This window comes from Lutra lutra, chromosome 10 (assembly GCF_902655055.1).
Source record: "Lutra lutra chromosome 10, mLutLut1.2, whole genome shotgun sequence".
Classification (NCBI taxonomy): domain Eukaryota; kingdom Metazoa; phylum Chordata; class Mammalia; order Carnivora; family Mustelidae; genus Lutra; species Lutra lutra.
The window spans coordinates 47,736,786-47,757,791 of record NC_062287.1 but is presented as its reverse complement, the minus strand read 5'-3'; the positions used below and the strand labels follow the sequence as shown (position 1 = coordinate 47,757,791).

The following is a 21,006-nucleotide window of genomic DNA, read 5'->3' as shown; positions in this document are numbered from 1 at the left end:
AACAAACCACTTCAGACAAACAAGTTATAAAGCTGTCTAGATGTACCTATCAGAAACACAGATCATCTAATCAGATAATCTAAATGGTCTCGAGAGAATAAATCCCATCCAAAATAAGGTATATAGAATAATTTAGCTTTCAGCATTCTGTTCCTCTTTCCCTTTTGCTGCTCGTATACAATACCAAAACAAGAAATTCAAACATTCATATGAGTGCAGCAAGCCAAGTAAAGTCTAGAATATATGATCCTATTAACACTAATGGAATTTGGAGGAACGTAAAAGAGAAAATAAAGCTCCCTGGTTCTGCTCTCAGTACACATACTTTTCCAAAATAAACAGCCAACAATTATTCCTTTAATGTTCCTTCTCCATGTACCCATAAATCACCCCTGGGCATATACCTTGTGCGGATTTCAAAGGATGGGTTTCTGGTTTTGTGCTTTCTTTTTTTTTTTTAAAGATTTTATTTATTTATTTGACAGATAAAGATCACAAGTAGGCAGAGAGGCAGGTAGAGAGAGAGGAGGAAGCAGGCTCCCTGCCGAGCAGAGAGCCTGACTCGGGGCTCGATCTCAGACCCCAGGATCATGACCTGAGCCGAAGGCAGAGGCTTTAACCCACTGAGCCACCCAGGCACCCCTCATTTACCAATTCAAAGAGCTCTGAGAAACATAGCCAAGAAGAATGAAATACAACCATCTGAAATGGCAAGAATATAGTAAGCAACAATCCCCAAGTGTCTGAGGAATACCTAGAAAATTTCTCACAACAGAGTAATAATCCGAACAAATTTATGACAATACACAAGACTTGTCAGTTTCCAAGGGCTTCTAGCTCTAAACTCAAACCACTTACAGTAAGGCACTCTTCTCATCTCACTACCAGAAACATACAAGAAGTTATAACAGTCCTGCCTTGGGGTTTACCTACTCTCAAATACCCTTAGGAGTTCTCAACCATCCGAATCCTAGCAGGCAAGACAAACTTCATTTATCATACACACCAGCTCTGCTGTCCCAGGATTTCTTGGGAAATGGATCCACATACAGCTCTGATAATCCAAATAATTACTCTGGAGCAACTAGCTCCCGGTATGAGCGTACAACCCTGACCAGAGTTTTCAGAGATAAATACTCAAGAATCACCAAAGCTTCTAGGAGTGTTTATGACTATAAATGAAAAGATTACAAAAATAAACATGAGAATGATACCATGCATGCCTACTTGAGCAATGAAAAGATTTGCCAGGAACTGGGGCCAGAGAGTTTCCAGAAATGTCTCTCATTGAGCCAAATTTGTTTTATAACAACAAGCACTGACATCTGTTATACATTCTATGGGCTTGTTATACAGTACATCAATACTATACATCGAGATATTTGCCTCTCACAACAACAGTACGAAGCTAGGGTTGTCATCAGTCCTTCATTTGGAGCTAAGAACACAGGCTCAAACAGGTCAACTCTCACAGCCCCAATATTTATGCCTTGAGCCAAGACTTGAGCTCCAGTCTCTTTACACCACATCCTCTGTCCATGTCACTATAGCCCAAACTGTGGAATACCAGGGCAGAGAAAGAGCCACTACCATAATTCATCAACCCATTTGGAGGACAGTTTGCTGTTCGTGCAGCCACATGTGGGAACTTTCTAGGCGGGTAAAGGCCCAGAGCCAAATGCCTGCCCTGCTTCCGAAATAAGCTGGGGAGACACTCCCTGAGAAGACACTATAGCTTATGCCCATGGGGAAACCTTTTGAGAGAGAAAGAAGGAGCCAGAAATGTAAGGGGTTAATAGTGGAGACCTCTATGTGATCCTGTCAGAATCTCAGAGCTGGAGGCCTCTGAGAGCTTGGCAACAAGCTCTCTCAGGACCCCAAAGACAGAATCTGGGGCAAATGATGTGAAGTGACCCTTTGTTGGGGAAGGAGAAGGGATTAAATACACAAACTGAGCTGGCTTCAAACAGCATTTTCTCAGATGACTTTTATGAGCCACTTCTAAGAGACAAATTGCCATTCATAAATTACCAGGGAAAGGCAAAAAAGGGGTGGGGAGGGGGAATCAGTATTTTAGTAAGAGCCATTCATCTCGAGCTGGTGACCCACCACTTCAGAAGGAAGATACAGAAAGTTGGGGGAGCTGTCCTTGGGTATGTTGGATATTTTTAAGAGCTGGTTGACCCTAAATATCACTACTTTCTAGACTCCAAGGATGAGAGGGAAGCCCTGTACCCTGGTGCTATTTTTCCAGAAGTACAAAAACCAGGGGCGCCTGGGTGGCTCAGGGTTAAAGCCTCTGCTTTCGGCTCAGGTCATATTCTCAGGGTCCTGGGATCGAGCCCTCCATTGCTCAGCAGGGAGCCTGCTTCCTCCTCTCCCTCTGCCTGCCTCTCTGCCTACCTGTGATCTCTGTCTGTCAAATAAATAAAATCTTTCAAAAAAAAAGAAGTACAAAAACCAGAAACCTGAAGAAGCTTGTGTAGAAAAGGCAAAGGCCTTGATTTTAACAAACTTGGGCTTGAGTCCCTGCTGTCTCCTGTTAGCTATGACAAGCAAGTCAAACCTCCTTGAGCCTCAGTTTCCACATTTGTGAAGGAGAAGAACACCTACCTTATAAGACTGTGGGGAGAATAAAACAAAATTATAAACGTAAAGGGCATAGCACAATGCCTTTACATATTAGCTGTGCAATAAATGTTAGCTCTTTTAACTTCCCCCACCCAACCCTCATTTCATTTCCTTGGCACTGGAGTTCTAATACTTAATCATTCTAATACTTAGCAATTCACCAGTCCTTAGTAGTCTTGAAAGAATCACATGTGTTATACAATGTTAGCCATTTCACTCACCTCTTTGAAATAAAATCCTCTATGACTTTAGCTGTGAACACCTCAAATAACCCTGGGCCCTTGGGTCTCTTACGAGGCTACCCCATGCTTCCTAAATTCCCTTTTAAAAAAATTAACTCCTAAAAAAAAAAAAAAAAAAATTAACTCCTAGGTCTCTCTTCAACTTTATAATCTTTCTCCAATCTGAAAGAGAATCCAAACTATATCAATATTTGGTTGTACTTAACTGTTAAATTCAACTAAACTTTCCACAAGGCTTAAAATCAAAAGGACCTTTAAAGTCAACAAAGCTTAACTAAATGTAATAAATATGTACTGTGCTTATAACCACCGGAACAACAGGATGGATGAGATTCTTAAAGTGTTCCTCACTACCTTCCTGGTCTTTGGGATGATTTCCTCTCCTCTTGACAACCTCTTATCCGAGGCAGGGACAAATGCCCCTTCTCTATGCTCCAGCCTTCTGTATACACCCTTACCAGTGCTATGGCCATACTGTACAATAACCATCCATTTCATCTCCTTCCCTGGCCCACAGTCTCCTTTCAGGCAAGAACAGTGTTTTGTCAAATCTCAATTACCAGTCCCAGCACCCACCAGCTTGTACCCATTATATAGTAGATACCAGATTGTTGTTGGATCGATGGATAGATAGATAAAAATGAATGAATAAATAGGGTTTTTTGATCTGGGAGGAGGCTTAGAAATAATCTAGTTCAATACAAGGTTTTCATTTCACAGATAAGGAAGCAGAGGCTCAGAGCTGTCAAGGTAGTTTCAAAAGCAGCAAGAAGATGACAAGGGGTAGCAGTCACATGCCACTTCTACTGTGAGTTCAAAGGCAGACATCACTTCACACTCACCCCAAGAGGAGATAGTGTAGCTTAGTGGACACAGACAGCATGGGCTACACAGGCAAAGTCTTGCTTCGACTACCTATCAGTCATGTGACTTTGGGCAAGTTACCTCGTCTCTCTGAGTCACAGTTTCTACATCTGTTAATTGGGGCTATTAATAACTTCAGAGTTGTTGGGAATATTACATCTGCCAGCATACATAAAGTGACTAGCATAGCATGGGCACTGTGTGCTAAATATATGTTGACTGAATGAATCATGAATGAGTCCTTGTTCAGCATACCACAACTTCATGGACCTGGTTTAGACTTTGCATTTAAGTCTCTGCCCACATGGAAGGTGGCTGGGACACCCATAATTACAGAGCCATTTGTAGATTTGTTCCTTGCCAGAATTGGATCTTTAAGCAGGACCAAGTCTCTATAACTTTGCTCACTGTTCCCTTCACCTGGGTTGCCCTTTCCACCTTCCTCATTGCTACATAAATCTGACCCATCTTCCATTGCCTCACCTGATCTACCCTGTCTAGAAAGAATCTCTAAGTCCTGTGACTTCATCAGTCCTTCTTGTTGCACTAACTAATGTTTCATCACATAATGTTGGGGGGGATATCTGTCTGCATTTTTAAAATTGTGATAAAATATACATAATATAAAATTTACAATCTCAACCATTTTAAGTGTACAGTTCAGTAGTGTTAAGTATATCCACAGTGCTGTGCAACCAATCTTCAGAAACTATTCATTTTTCAGAACTGAAACTCTATACATATTAAATAACAACTCCCCAATTTCTCCCTCCCTCTAGCCCTGGCAACCACCATTCTTTCTGTCTTTGTAAGTTTGAGTATTCCAGGAACCGCATATAAGTGGAATCATAAAATATTCATCCATTTGTGTCTGCTTTATTTCTCTTAGCATATTGTCCTCAAAATTCATCCATGTTGTAGCATGTGTTAGAATTTTCTTCCTTTTTAAGGCTGAGTAATATACTACCATATATGTACATACCACATTTGACTTATCCATGCACCTGCCGACGGACATTTCGGTTCCTTCTACCCTTTGGCTATTGTGAATAATTCTGTTATGAACATGCACATATAGGGAGAAACCTGTTTTATCTCCTCTACTTGAATGTGAACTTTTTTTTTTTAAGATTTTATTTATTTATTTGACAGACAGAGATCACAAGTAGTCAGAGAGGCAGGCAGAGAGAGAGAGGGAGAAGCAGGCTCCCCGCTGAGCAGAGAGCCCGATGCGGGGCTCGATCCCAGGACCCTGGGATCATGACCTGAGCCGAAGGCAGAGGCTTTAACCCACTGAGCCACCCAGGTGCCCCTGAACTTTTTTCTTAAAGATTTTGTTTATTTATTTTACACAGAGAGAGTGAGGGCGAGAGACAAACAGAGCAAGGACAGCAGGGGGAATGGCAGGCAGGAGATAAGCAGGCTCCCCGCTGAGCAAGGAGCTGGACATGGGGCTCAATCCCAGGACCCTAAGATCATGACCTGAGCCAAAGGCAGAGGCTTAACCCACTGAGCCACCCAGGCTTCCCGAATGTGAACTTCTTAATGACAAAGTCTGGGTTTCAATCTTTTGTAGGTGACTAACATGTGATGGGCACTCAATAAATACCCATCAAGTAAGTAAGACAGTATTCTTCTCCACAGATGAAGCGAAAAAGTAATCATCTTCCACACCAATCTGCAAAATGGCATTCCACACAGCAGAAAAGCACAAGCTCTGCAGTCAGACAGCTCTGATTTCTGGCTCTGGATCTGCTTCTAACTAGTCATATAATCTTAGGCATGTTACTTCAGCTCTCGGAGCTTTGGATCTCTCATGTGGTTTCGGCACAACTAAATGCTGTAACTTATGGAAAGCAGTTAGCACACCACTTGGCACATCATAAAAAATGTTTGCTATTATTATTATCATTATTAAGTTTTATAATAAAAGTAACTTGGTGGCACCTGTTGGCTCAGTCAGTAGACGATGTGACTCTTGATCTCAGGATCATGAGTTTGAGCCCCACAATGGGCATAGAGACTACTTAAAAAAAAAAAAAAAAAAAAAGCTTGCACATACCAACATGCCATTTAGTTTCCTGGCCATGGTAACTTTAAAAGCAAAGAACATGAAAAATTCTGAGACCAGACAATTTATAGCAGGTAACAGTCAACACAGAAAGACACTACCACAGCAGGAACAATGACTCTGGACTGGTATCACTTAATGTGGAGTCTTGAGCTATACAATTGCAGCTCATGAGCTGGAAATTCTGTCACATCAAAGGGGCCAACTTAAACGTTATAGTAAGGATCATGTCATTCAGCAAAGCAGCCTGTACAAGTTTTTATAAATGTTTTTTAATCAGGATTAGTTAAGGGTTTTTTTGGTGCCTGGGCTAAATCTATTTTGAACTTAATCATAATTCATGTTTTGAAGCTTTTAGTAAAAAGATGAAGGAAATAAATAGATCTCTATTACTATTTCAGAAAGAACTATTTATTTCAATTTGTCTCAAAGGAAATTGAGCTCCCCATCCCACTCCCAATTCCTCTAGGGCATGAATTCCTTTTGAGGTTGCTATCCGAATTTTCCAGACCAGTAACATTCCTTCCAAAGTTAGCTCTTAGAAATGTAAGTTTTTGAGTCTTAGAAGAAAAAGCTTATCCAAGATTCTTTTTCTCTGCCAAAACAATTAACATTTGACATGGCTAATTCAAATGACTCTCACAGATAAAATCGGAAACTTGATTGTGTAGTTGGGGGAAGAGAGAAGAGGGAAAAAAAGAGAAGGTAAGAAGAGGAAGCCGCCCAAATGCTAATATTGGCCCAAAAATAGCCTAAAGGGACCATAACCCCTAGCTTTCCTAAGATAATCATGACTTCTGATAAATTTAACACTATAATGACATAATGTATTAAATGGGTAACCAAATATTTTCTCTCTCTCTCTCTCTCTCTCTCTCTCTATATATATATATATATATATATATATATATATTTCTTCCTTTCTTTCTTTTTTGGTAAGACTTTGCAATTAAATCAATAAATTCTTTCTCAGACCATGAATCCCAATTTTGGATTCAGAACAATATTGTCACCATAGGCCACATGTCAATTTTAGTTTGGCTCCCCAATAACAGCTAAGAGCTACCAGCTGCCTTGCCCATCCCAGGATGTCCCCATGTACTTGAAGGCTACCAGGCAACAAGCACCACACTGAGCCTTGACATACAGGGCCTTGTTTAATCCTCACAGCAACCCTATGCTCTAAGTACTGGCATCTTCCTTCCCTCCTTTCTTATCTCTTTATTTTTAATTAATTTCAGACTTCAACTAAAAAAGGAAAAAATTTTAAGAAAACTACTAATAATTCATATGACCCTTCACCCAGATTATCCAAATGTTAATTTTTTACCACTTTGCTTTACCATTCTTTCTGATATAGATATTACTTTATTCCTAAACATTGTATCTCCCTAAAATTCAGGACATACTCTTCTATCTTCACAATATGATGATCAAAATCAGAAAATAAATCTTAATACTTATATAATCTAATCTCAGCCCTTATTCAAATTTCACCAATTGACTAAACAAAATAATGTCCTTTATGGCAAAATTAAAAAATTTGGGGGGCATCTGGGTGGCTCAGTCAGTTAAGTGGCTGCCTTTGGCTCAGGTCATAATCTTAGGGTCCTGGAATGGAGCCCTACATAGGGCTCACTGCTCAGCAGGGAATCCGCTTCTCCCTCTCCCTCTGCCTCGTTCCCTACCCCCTGCTCATGTGCTTGTGCTCTCTCTCTCTCACAAATAAATAAATAGAATCTTAAAAAAAAAAAAAAGAGAGAGAGAAAGAAAAAAAAAACTTTTCTCTGATCCAATCAATCCAGGATCATATATTGTATTTAGTTTCTATGTGACTTTAGTCTCCTTTAATCTAGAACTATTCTTCAGTCTTTGTCTTTCATGACCTTGGCATTTTTTTAAAAATACAGTCCAATTGACTTGTAGAATGTTTCTTAATTTATATTTATCTGATATTTCCTTGTGATTAGATTCAAGCTATGCATTTTGGGCAGGAATGCCACACTAGTGGTGTGTCCTTCTCATATGATGATTTGTCCCAACACTGTATTAACTTTAATCATCTAGTAAAAGTGGTATCTGCCATGTTTCTCCACTGTAAAGTCACTCTTGCCTGCTTTCTAACTATTAAGTACCTTGTGAAGAGATAATTTAGACTAGGTAGTTTCCTCTACTATTGATGAAAAAACTGAGGCTCAGAGAAGTTATGAGTTGTCTAAGGTCACACAGCTTAAACGCACCAGAACACAAATTCAAACTGCATTTTGTAGGCTTCAAAATTCTTCAAAAGCATCCCACTACTTCCTAGACCAGTCACCAATAGCTAAAAGCATCTCATTCTAACGCCCTTACCATGAGCACTGGGGAAAGAGTATGAGGACATCATGGCCCAGAGAATCCTGATACTTCTCTGCTCTTAAGAACTGACATCATCCTAGCTGCTGAGTCCATAGAGCTGCTTCTAAAGTGCTAGAAAGCCTGAGGGCAGTGCAGTACTTTATACCCAAGCCTCCTCTCGGGACAATGAATCTGGGAGAGCACTGGAGGAGAAGTCAGCTGGTACTAAAAGGCAGAAGATGGAAATGTATATGCATCAGCACATCTGGCTGAACAAGGAAAACCTAAGATCATCCCTATCCTAAGGCCATCTCATTACAAACTGACCTCTGGCTGGCCATCTGAAACTTTTCTTCTTGAGCTGCCATTTCTTTCCACATTTTTTTGTTTTAATTTTGAAATACATTGGTATTACATTCCCATGGGTCACAACTCAATGTGGCACACCTACTAGGATGATCATAATGAAGAAGAAATAATAACAAGTGTTGGCAAGGATGTGGAGAAATAGAACCCGCATATACTGCTGGAAGGAATGTAAAATGGTAACAGCTGCTTTGGAAAACAATTTGTCAGTTTCTTAAAAGTTCACACATAGAGTTAGCTTTTGACCCACTCCTGGTATAGACGCAAACTAAATAAAAACAAATGGACATTTAAAACCTTATATGTACATGTTGATAGCATTGTTCCTAACAGTCAAAAAGTAGGAACAAGCCACGGAACCTGGCTGGCTCATTCAGAGGAGCATGTGACTCTTGATCTTGGGGTCCTGAGCTTAAGCCCCATGTTGGTTGTAGAGATTACTTAAATAATTTTTTTTTTTTTTAAGTTGAGGGGGTGCCTGGCTGGCTCCCTTGGTTAAGCATCCAACTTTTGATTTTGGTTCAGGTCATGATCTCAGAGTTGTGAGATCAAGCCCTGCATCAGATTCCATGCTTGGTGTGAAGCCTACTTAAGATTCTCTCTCTCCCTCTCCCTCTCCCTCTGCCTCTCCCCTCCTCTATAAAATAAAATAAAATAAAATAAAATAGGGAAACAACCCAAATGTCCATCAGCTGGTATGGTATATCAATACAAAGGAATATTATTTGGTAATAAAACTAGAACTGATCCATACTACAACACAGATAAACCTTGAAAAGATCATGCTGATGAAAGAAACCAGTCACAAAAGACCACATATTACCTGATGCCATTTACATGAAATGTCCAGAATAGGCAAATCTAAAGAGACAGAAAGTAAAGACAAGAAAGTGGTTGCCTGGGGCAGTTTGGGAAGGCAAGGCACAGGAGCAGGGGAGATGACAAATGAATGGTAATGAGTAAAAAAAGGTTTCCTGTTAGAATAATGGAAATGTTCTAAATTGTGGTGATGCACAACTCTATGAACATACTAAAAACCACTGAATTGTATAGTTTAAATGTGTGAATTTTGTGATGTGTGGATTATATCTCAATCAAGCTATCTCGTAAGTTAACCTCATAAAATAGTAAATCTTAAGAAATCTCACAACACACACCCCACTCACTTTCACAGCCCCGTTCCAGTAACTACTTTGTTATTTTATATCCTTCCAGGGTTTCTTTGTGCAAATTCAAATGCACTTTCTTATCCCCACTTCTTTTACAGAATATGTACTCTTCTGCACCTTCCTTCTTTCATTTAATATAGCCTTTAAGAGCTTTCCATATCAGTACTTAAAGAACACCCCAATTCTTGTGTGTGGTTTAATAGTTTTCCCTTGTGTGAACTTAGCCATTTATTTAACCTGTTTCCCCTGACACGCTTAGGGTTGTTTCCAATCATTTGCTATAAGCAATGGTAATGCAATGCTTGTTCTTTCCAACTTGATTTCCTCGCATAATCTTTTGTACCTGGACTGCCTCAAGGCAAAAAAGAACAGAAACCACCTCAGAGTTAATCAAAATTGGCTCTGCGTCTGGCCTCCTCTGCTAACTAGCTGTGACTCTCAGAAAGTTACTTATATTTTCTGAGTCTTAATTTCCTCACTTGTAAAGTGGGCAAAATTCCTGAGGAACCAGGCAGAAGGTTGGTAATGGATTATAATACCTTGAGGGTAAAAAATAATCCAGGAATCCAGATGATGCTTAAAGAAAGGGGGATCAGGAAGAAGAGGGGGAGGAGGAAGAGAAGAAACTGAAAGCTGATCTATCAGAAAACGCCTGGTAATACATACAGAAAGAGGGGCGCCTGGGTGGCTCAGCGGGTTAAAGCCTCTGCTTTCAGCTCAGGTCATGATCCCAGGGTCCTGGGATTGAGCCCTGCATCGGGCTCTCTGCTCTGCAGAGAGCCTGCTTCCTCCTTTCTCTCCCTGCCTGCCTCTCTTTCCTACTTGTAATCTCTGTTTGTCAAATAAATAAATAAAATCTAAAAAAAAAAAAAAACATACAGAAAGAGAGAATTAGAAAATCATCCTTTCATAGATACCAACGGACCTAGGCCATGATTATCAAGAGATGTTAAAACCAGTGGATAAAAATTATGGAGGAACAGGATATTCAAACAATCTCAAAGTATCACCCCACAGACTATTGTATTAATTAGAAAGAGAAATAAGTACCTTTACAATGAAGAGATCAGGCAATACCACTTCATCCAAATGACCAAATCTTACATCACCAATGATGTTACAAACTGACATTATGTGTCACCTAATGTGATACAAAGAAAAGGACGCAATGCTGTCTATGCAGAATTCCTACAAGTGTTTAACCTGAGTCTGATAAAGAAAAAACAATCAGGCCAATTCAATTTAGCAAGGCAACAGATTTGGAATCTTCAAAATTTCAATGTTTCAATGTAACAATATTGCAGTTACATGGGAGAACTTCCTATTTCTTCAGAGATACATGCTCCAGTGGGCAGAGATAAAGTGTTGTAATGTTTGCAACTCACTTTTAAGTGATTTTTTGGGAAAAAGTGCGTGTGTATGTGTGTGTGTGCACAGATGCAGTAAGAGAAAGCAAATTAAGTTAGATGAAGGGTATATGAAATGTTCACTGTAAGATTTTTGCAATTTTTCTACATATCTGAAACTTTTCAAAATGATTTGGGGAAAAAAATCAAATAAAGCATGTAAACCATTTGGCACCTGCTAGATGCTATAATAATTTATATCATGGCTTCAACTAACTCAACAGATGGAAGGAAAGCTCCTCCCTGTGTGCCTGAAGGTAAAATGAGCCATCAAAGTAAATGTCACCAGCCAGTCCTGCCTTCATGAAGCTTACACTTTTGATCAGAAGGCAGGGCAAAAATAGGAAGCAGCCAGAGATGCTTTTGGTTTTGGTTCCAGAATACCTACCTAGGGCCATCTGCAACCTTTTTTTAAACTAGGTAACTAAAAAGAAAAAAAAAAAAAGTTACTCAACCTCACTAAGAATTATTTCCTCATTTATATGGAAAAAAGTGGAACTAAAATCTACCACCTAAGTTTGAGATTATAAAACAGCATACATAATACACCTTTGGAAAACATCTTTTATTAAAGACTCCCATTAAAAGATATTAGTCTCCTAGAATAAAAGTGGGGAAGAAGGAAGGCTCCTGATGGTTTCATCTTTATTGACTTACCAGAAAACCCAGCACAGAATCTCACATTTAGTTTATGTTCACAGATATTGAAGAAGTAACAATGAGACATTAGGAGATAGAATGACTTAAAAAGTCTTTTGGAATACAAATGCCAATGGAATTAAAGGAAAGAGTGACATGAGGTGGCCCAGTCAGACACAGCAGCACCTTAACAACAGCAAGCATTTATGTATATATGAATTTGCCAAAGTCCTTTCACACACATCATCTCATTTTGGTCTCACAATAACCCCCATTTTATAGAAGAAGAAACTGAGACTTGAAAAGATAAATTTCCACACAACACAGAGCTCAGATCTGTGTTGGTTCCACCCAGCCCCATAAGAACAGAAGTAATTCATAGCTTGTGATTCTCATAGTCTTTCCCCCAGGGTCTCTACTGAGGCACAATGAGTCCTTGATGGCCAGTCCTAAATTCATACCTTTTCTAGAGAAAAATGACAAAATCTGCTCTGGGACTGCTTCTATCAATATTCAGAAAGATGAACCATCAGGCCTTTTACCCACCTAGTTCAGATATTTAAAAAGTGGAGCTTAAATTCCCCCTTTCTAGTGTGGTGGTGTGACTGACATGGAGAGGAAGTGAGCAGAGGGGGTTATTTTCATCCCAAGGTTGATGCTGTCCACATTTTAGTGAAGCTAACCATAACTCAAAAATAAAAATTTTCTGCAGAATTTTCTGGGGAAAACTCTTGGCTGCTTTATTGTTTCAGTTCACTTTTTAAATATCACATTGTGTTGTAGGCAGAGATGATGTATTTTTATTTCTTTCTTCCAGAGGTTTCCGTATTATTTACATACTAACCTTATTATACCCTTCACAAAAACTAGCAGGAACTCTGTGATTCCATTTTTGCCCACTTTCTGTTCACCCATCACAATTTTTTTCCTTTATTAAGAGTTCAGCGCAAGTGGCTAATGGACTTGGCAAAGGTATGTAGAAATGGCACTGTCAACGACTATCGATAAGAATTTAAATCAGGGGACAATTAAAGAGATGCCCTCTGATCCAGCATTTCTACCCCCAGAAATGTATCCTACAGAAATATTCCCACAAATTCATCACAAAAGAATGTGTTCTCAAATGCTCATTGCAGTGGTGCCTAACAGCCATGAAAATAGGTAAGTTAGAGTGACATGCAAATATGTGGGACAACTGCTCAAAATATATTACAAGACAGCAAGCAGAATTATAGATAATATCATTAGTATATGTATGAAGGAAAAATGACAGGAGCATACATCAAAATCTGAAAAGTGATTATTTTTGTGAGGTGGAATTAAGGGGAATTTCCACTATCCAATTCATTGTGTGTTTCTATAATAAATTTTGATTAATCCTATGTTATGTCTAGACTCAAAAAAAATTTAAGATAAATATTTGTGTGCCTCTTGCCATCCTTTCCTCTTCACTTTGGAAGCAGCTAGTGCTCCACCTGTATTATTACCTCTAGTAATATCAAAGGTAAGAGTATCAGCTCTAGAAGTTTGCATTCTTAAAGAATAACAGTATAGTGTTTAGACAGGACACTTTTTTAAAAAGATTGATTTTTTTTTTTTGATGGGCAGAAAATAAGTTTATTGAGTTACAGCAAACTGACAGTCCAAAACTCCCAAGGAGGGAAGGGACCCAAAGGGGTTGGCCAATTTATTTGAGAGACAATGCGAGCATCTCTACACTGAGTGCGGAGCCCAATGTGGGGCTTGATCTCAGGACCCTGAGATATAGCTTGAGCTGAAATCAAGAGTCGAACACTTAAGCAACTGAGCCACACAGGCACCCCTAGAAAGGACATTTAAAGATTTTATTTATTTATTTGATAGATAGAGATCACAAGTAGGCAGAGAGGCAGGCAGAGAGCGAGAGGAGGAAGCAGGCTCCCTGCAGAGCAGAGAGCCTGATGTGGGGCTCGATCCCAGCACCCTGGGATCATGACCCGAGCCTAAGGCAGAGGCTTTAACCCACTGAGCCACCCAGGCGCCCCTAGAAAGGACATTTAAAAATCACTTACAACATCCCCAGTAATTGGTATTATAGCCTGTCGGCTAATTAAATACCTGCAGGGACCAAGAAAATCACTACCTTGTGAAGCAGCCCTTGATGTCTTCTAGCTTTGGTGTGACATTCCTAATGACGATATTCAGGAATGGCAACTGATCTAGACATCAATATCCACAGCATGTCAGGCTAAGCAGATGGAATCATTATCACATCCAAAAAAACTAACATTGTTACTGATTACCTAATATGCCACTCCCATTCAAATTTCCCCACTTGTCCCCAAAATGTCCCTTATAGCTTTTTTTTTTTTTTTTTTTAAGTCCAGAATCCAATCAAGGGTTATGTGTGGCATTTGGTTGTCATACTTCCGGTCTTCTTTAATCCAGATTGGTCCCCAATATATTTTGCTTTATTTTGTTTTGTTTGTCTTTCATGACATTGACATTTTAGAAGATCGCAGGCCAGCTGTTTTACAGTATGTCCCACAATCTGGCTTTGCCTGATTATTTCCTCATGATTAGATTTAGGTTAAACATTTCTGGCAAGAATTCTACATCAGTGATATATACTTCTCATTACCTCCAGTTGTCTGGTTATACTGTTATCTTTTTCTTTGTGTTACCACTATGGATGCTAAGCAAGGATCAACCAGTAAATAAAATATTTAAAACAATAAATAAATATAATGTTAAAAACAGTTACTATGAGCATCAGTTATACCAGGCATAGTACCAGACACTTAAAACATATTATCTCATTTAAACCTCATAACAATCTTGCAAAAAAACTGAAGTTTAAAAGAGGTTAAATAACTTGCCCAAGGACACACATATAGTGATAGAAAAGTATGTGAATGTGAACTCTCTCTCTCATACACACACACTTTAAAATATAATCTCAGGGATGAGGGGCTTCATGAGGATCCTCCAGGAACAAGTAAGAACTGTGACCTTAGATACATCTTGAAGAGACCCATCTAGTTTTCAGAGATTGGATTACTATAAAGAAGGAACTGAAAATAAATTATCTATGGTCTATACAAAATCCTTCCATACTTGGAAGTGTTCTTATTTGGAGATGGGCCACATTTCCACCACAGCCAAGAAAATAGGGCATTGGTTCCATAAATTATTATAACATTCTGGTATTTTGTTCACTTTTTTTTTTTTACTATTCTGCAACAAAATGAGAAAAATAAAGACAAAGTAGAGAATTTTCATAAAGCTCAATATATTGTTAATTTTGAAAGTACTGTCTAAAAGTGAAAGGGTCATTTTTAAAAAATCTATCTCTACTATAGAAAAATAACCATTGTCAAAATAGCTCAGGCAATTTTACCTTATTTTTTGGAATTTTGCTTACCTATACAATTCAAAAGTGTGAGACCCATTGATTTAAGGAACTCTATACAATTTTAAAATAATTTTTTGAGAAACTAACTTAAATAAAGGAAGTTCAGCCCAAAGAGAAACCAGATCTGAAGTATTTCTGAATTTCCCTACAAGTCATCTATATAACACCTCAAAGGGTGCAGTGCAGGTCTCAGGAATACATTTTAATGAATTTGTTAAAAGCGTTTCACATTTGACACTTGCATTACTAAATACCCTCTTCCAGTGCATTGATACTTCCTTTGAATGGACACTCAGTGACTTAAGTTAATATATTCAATCAACAAATATTCGGAGTCCCTAATGGGACTTTTTTTTTTTTTTTAAGATTTTATTTATTTATTTGTCAGAGAGAGAGAGCGAGCACACCCGGGGGAGTAGCAGGCTCTCCAATGAGCAGGGAGCTCAATGTGGGACTTGATCCCAGGGCCCTGGGATCATGACCTGAGCAGAAGGCAGACACTTAACTGACTGAGCCACCTAGGTGCCCCATACTCCATATAAGTTGTATAAGATGTCTGTCTGGAATTTCAAACTGAACATGGCTAAAAGTCCCTCCTTCTTAAACAAACAAACAAAAATCTGGTCTCTTCTCCAGTGTTCTCTTTTGCATTCCCAGTTGCTCAAGGAAAGACTCAAGTCATCTTTACTCCCCCTTCTCCCTATCCCCACATCCAATCAATCAGTAATCTTATCAATTATATTCTTCAAGTTTTGCATCTCTCTAATCTCTTTCCTTCTCTCCAAGCCCTCTGCCACCACCCTAGATCCAAGCCACCATTATTCCTCACATAGACTACAAGAATTACTTGCTACTTGTCCTCCACATATTGCCTTTGGCCAATCCTCTCCTCCAATCTCTTCCTCACTTAACAGCCAAGATGATGTTTTTCATATCATTCTACATAAATAATTCACCTAACTATTCAAAGCTCTTTATTAGGTTCTTATTGCTCTTAGGATAAAGACCAAAATTCACATGAGGCTCAGAAACCTGCCCACTCTCTAGACTCTGCTCACCTCTCCAGCCCAGTCTGGTCTCTCTCCCCCAGCTCTGCTCCCATATATTGACTAACTTCCTTTCAAATCTTCAATTTACTACTCTTCCCTTTGCACTTTGAACATGCAGTTTCCCTTGTCAGAAATCCTCTTTGTCTCCCTGCAAGCACCTCTCATTCCCAACCTGAATTACTTCCACTCACTCTTCAAGTTTCTTGAAGTGCCACCTCCCACAGGAAACCTTTCTTGATTTCCCAAGACAAGGTGAAAGCACCAGTGAGACAGTCCTATTCCCCCATATAGTACATCCCCTTTTGATAGTAACATTCATCACACTATGATTACTTGTCCAATGATTGTCTCTCTATTAGAATAGAAACTCCATGAGGGCTGGGAAAGCTTCTCTTTCTTTCTCCTCTTTTTTCTAAGATTTTATTTATTTATTTATTTATTTAGAGTACACACGTGCATGAACAAGCAAGGAGAGAGGCAGTGGGAGAAGGAGAAAGAATATCAAGCAGGCTCCACACGGAGGGCAGATCCATCTCACAACCCTGAGATCATGACCTGAGCCAACATCAAGAGTCAGGCATTTAACCGACTGAGTCACCCAGTCACCCTGGGAAGCTTCTCTTCCAACTGATGTATCCATAGTTCTTAAAACACACCAGCTGCTCAATTAATATTTGTCATCAAGTTTATGGGCTGGGAGCAAACTGTATCAGGTTATGCCATGAGAACAATTAAACCAAGAGGCAAGGATCATTATCCATTTGCAAATATGTAAACAGAGGCAGAAAAGAAATGCATATTTATTCAAGGTCACAGACATAGTGATGGGGACAAATCTAACCCATCATTCAGCTCATTTGTCCCCACAAAACACTAAACAGCTTGGGTAGGGGACGGAGCATTTTAGAATAAGAAAAATGGGAATGAGAAGGCGGTGAGAGAGAGGCTTCGGAAGACAACTTCTCAATCTGTCTGTCACAGTAGTTGCCTCCATACCAAAAACAGTTAGACTCTCTATGCCTGGAAAAGCATTAAATGAGTTAAACATAACCACCACCACACCTTTCTCCTCTAGAGAACAAATAAAATTTTTTTCAGCCACAAAGAAGACATCACAGGAGGGAAAACTGTTGCCACTCCAAGTGTCTTCAAAAAAAGCAAATGGGCAGTTTGGCCACCTGGATTGCTCCTCAGCAATCAACAGAAAAGATGGCCTTCCCACCACCTACTGGAGCAGGAATCAGGGAAAGAAAAAGTATTAAATGAGAAAGAAGCCCTTCAAAGTCTTCTTTTTCTTTAGGAATTAAGAGAACAGTTCATGTAAAAGCACTTGCTTTTTTTGAGTTTTTACATATTTAAGTAATCTCTATACACCCAACATGGGGCTCAAACTCACAACCCCAAGATCAAGAATCACATGCTCTTTCTCCTGAGCCAGCCAGGTACCCCTCATAAAAAGCATTTTAAAACATTGCTAACGCACTGGCAGGCTTTTTTTTTTTTTTTTTTAAAGCATTTTTAAAAATTTTTATTTATTTTTTAAATTTCTTTTCAGTGTTCCAGAGTTCATTGTGTATGCACCACACCCAGTGCTCCACTCAATATGTGCCCTCCATAATACCCATCACTAGGCTCACCCAACCTCCCACCCCCCCAAACCCCTCAGTTTGTTTCTTAGAGTCCACAGTCTCTCATGGTTTGTCTCCCCCTCTGATTTCCCCCAACTCCCTTCTCCTCTCCATCTCCCCATGTCCTCCATGTTATTCCTTATGCTCCACAAATAAGCGCAACCATATGATAATTGACTCTCTCTGCTTGACTTATTTCCATTCTTTTTTTTTTTTAAAGATTTTATTTATTTAATTGACAGAGATCACAAGTAGGCAGAGAGTCAGGCAGAGAGAGAGGAGGGGAAGCAGGCTCCCTACTGAGCAAAGAGTCCGATGTGGGCTTGATCCCAGGACCTTGGGATCATGACCTGAGCCGAAGGCAGAGGCTTTAACCCACTGAGCCACCCAGGCGCCCCAACTTATTTCCATTCTTAATACAGGTACCAATGCAAACTACAGTGACATGGGCTCAACTGCAACACTGCATTGCCCACAAGCTGCTGAGGCCAAATTATGTCTGTTACAGAAAGGACAAAGCAGGCCAAAGGGTCAGGCTCGTAGCTGCTCACCCTGCCTAGCACCCACTGCAAGAAAAAGGAAAAAAAAAAGTCAAAGTTTCTAAGAGGACTCTCTGAAGTAAACACTCACACAGTCCACCTTTACCCTGGAGTTTCTGGGTGAGGTAGAGAAGGGGTGGGGAAGGTATTCAGAGATTGGAAAAAGACTTAGAGTGACTTGACATATTGGTGAGAAGAGGGAAATTTTGAAACGCAGAGGAAAAGTGAGAATTGTAAATGGAGAAACAGGGAAAGAAACTGAAAGAACTTCAACAGACATGGAGGGGTGGGGCAGGGAAGGTACAGGCAAAAACGGTAAGGTGCCCAGGAGAATTGACAGTAAGCATCAGAGAAGTAGAAAGAAGCAAAGCCAGGCAGTCTTTTCCCAAATCCCAAAGCTGCTCATTGCATCTCAATAAATCACTCTACTACAAAGCCCATACAATGGACTGTCCTTTGCATTCAGTAACAAGCAGCATTTAACGAAGCATCACCCAGCTGCAACTTTGGAGACCTAAGGGTCTGAACTGAAAATGAAAAAAATGTGTTCAGCAGCCGAAGGCAACCAGGCATGACTTTCACCCAATTTCTGACCTGGCTATAAAGAGGTTTGGCATTTTAGAGTTAAGCATAAAATGCTTTGGCATTTCTCCTTCTTTTGACATTCCAGGAGGGGGTGTGGTTGACCCCAAGTCCATTCATTTCCAAGGTTGTAGATCTCTCGGCTAAGACTGGCCCCATCTGTTCTGGAGTTAGCCAGCTGTTTATCCCAAAGTAACATTTATTGCACTAATCATCCTAATAACTCTTACAAGAGCCAAAATCACACAAGCCAGAATGCTTTCTGTCCTATTAAATGTGTCAGTTCGCTTAAAAACAAAACCCCCCAAAACAAAACCAAAAACCCCCCACTTCTATGCTCCTTGGTTTCCCTAGCCAGGATCATTCTTCCTTCAGAAGATACCTTTCGGGTACCTTTCCGTAACGGCAAATGAAGGTTAACAGTGCTTCTAACTTTTCCTTTCCCTAATGCGGGAAAACGAACCAGGGTTTCCCTAATCCGTTCTCCAAACCGTTAGTTGTGACTAGTGATTGTGCCTCACGAAAAGGCAGCTCATTATGGTACCATTGTCAGTGGCAAGGAGCCTACTGCAACATCATTTAAAACAGTCACACGAGCACAAATCTGTCGGCTCCACTTCCAAACAATCCTGCAGTGGGAAGAAGAAAAACACTTAACAAAAATGCTCCTTCCAGCAGCCTAAGAGAAGCTTCCCCAGACACGTGAAATGTTTCTGACTAGCAGGGAGTGCACCAGTAAAGGACACTGTCACCTCAAATCAGCAGAAAAGGCGAGACAAATGACACAGACACACACACACATAAAATAGAGCCCCACAAAACTTAACCTACTCAGAAGCACGCTCATCTTAAAAATAAATAGCGTGTGCTTGCCCAAGCGACACAGGAATGTTCTAAAGTAGTGCAATCACATTAAATCACTGTCTCCATTTCTCCCCACGCATCACCCCTTCCCACTCAAACCTCAGCACTCGGGGCCGTATATGACAGGACTGCAGTCCCCCACCTCTGCCTTTTTCTGATTTTCCAAGAGCGCTTCCCAACATCTTTCCCAGCCCAGCCCCCCTCTCTAATCCTCAAAAAGGTTGAGGGGAGTTGCGACTAGGGAATCGGCAGCAATCGGTCCTCCCGCGGGGGAAGGTTGCTAGAGTTGTTCTTTGCAGTGACCCAAATTGCACAGAGCTTTTTCACTTAGCAGCACTTTCGAACACCTCTCCAGTCCTCCCGCCCCCATCGCCCCAAAAGAAAGCCTTGAGAATTAAGCGGGAGGAATAACTTGGTAGAACCATTTGAATAAATCACTTCAACTCACCTGGTTTGGGATATTTCTCCCCACCCCAGGCATAAACAGAAATGATGTGCGAATGAGTCACGCAGGCAAGTGAACGTGTTGCGATGTCCTAAGTCCAAGGGCTGGAGTCAGTCCCTGCCCTGGTGCTGCTGTTACTCTTAGCTCAGCTGGAGCAAGCGGCAATCGCAAGCCCAGCAGCAGCAGGGGGGTGGATAGACCGTAGCACAATGAATGCAGTGGGGTTTTTGCAATGACATCATCCCTCTGTCCGAAAGGCCCCAATAGCCATGCTCAGGAGCGGTGCATTCTGGGAATCGTAGTCTTCTAAAGGCCTGGTGGGACACCCAGGCTACCGCGGGAACTACAATGCCCAAAATGCGCCAAGATCGGACGCGCCCAGAGTGGACCAAAGAAGCGAAGGGGTCTCGGCCGCCATGTTAGGAGTACCGGGAACAGTCCGCGGAGCCTGGCAGAGGTTTTAGGCAGCGCGCGAGCCGAATGGTGGTGCGGTGGGGACGGTGAGGTGGAGCATAAACGGGTTGGAGAGCCTAGGGCCCAAACCTGGGGACCCGGGAGCGGACGCGGCAACTGGGGACAAATTGTAGGGTGGGTCCGGCTGGAGGCAGTATCAAGAGGCCCACTGGGCCTCGGCCTTAAGGTCCATCAAGTTGTATAGGCACCCTATCCGTTCTCGTCCTTTTTCTTATTTAAGGGATTGAGGGAGTCTGTTTACTTCTGGGCCCAGAGCATCACTTAGGCCGACTAATAGGATCCTCGGAGCCTTTGGCGTCTTGTTTG

The 21,006-nt window shown here is 40.6% G+C and overlaps 1 protein-coding gene across 6 annotated transcripts in view; it reads right to left on the bottom strand.

Annotated features, from left to right (window-relative positions):
* The window catches only part of RAB30 (RAB30, member RAS oncogene family), a 74,006-nt gene extending 53,564 nt beyond the window's left edge, over positions 1-20,442 (bottom strand). For 3 of the 6 annotated variants that reach the window (XM_047692948.1, XM_047692947.1, XM_047692945.1), the window contains exon 1: positions 20,230-20,442. The gene's annotated coding sequence lies outside the window, so the exon portion shown is untranslated. Of the gene's footprint in view, positions 1-988; positions 1,011-19,509; positions 19,547-20,229 lie in introns of those variants that run through there. The other 3 variants (XM_047692949.1, XM_047692950.1, XM_047692952.1) reach the window with 2 other exon arrangements.
* Positions 20,443-21,006: the final 564 nt, after the last annotated feature.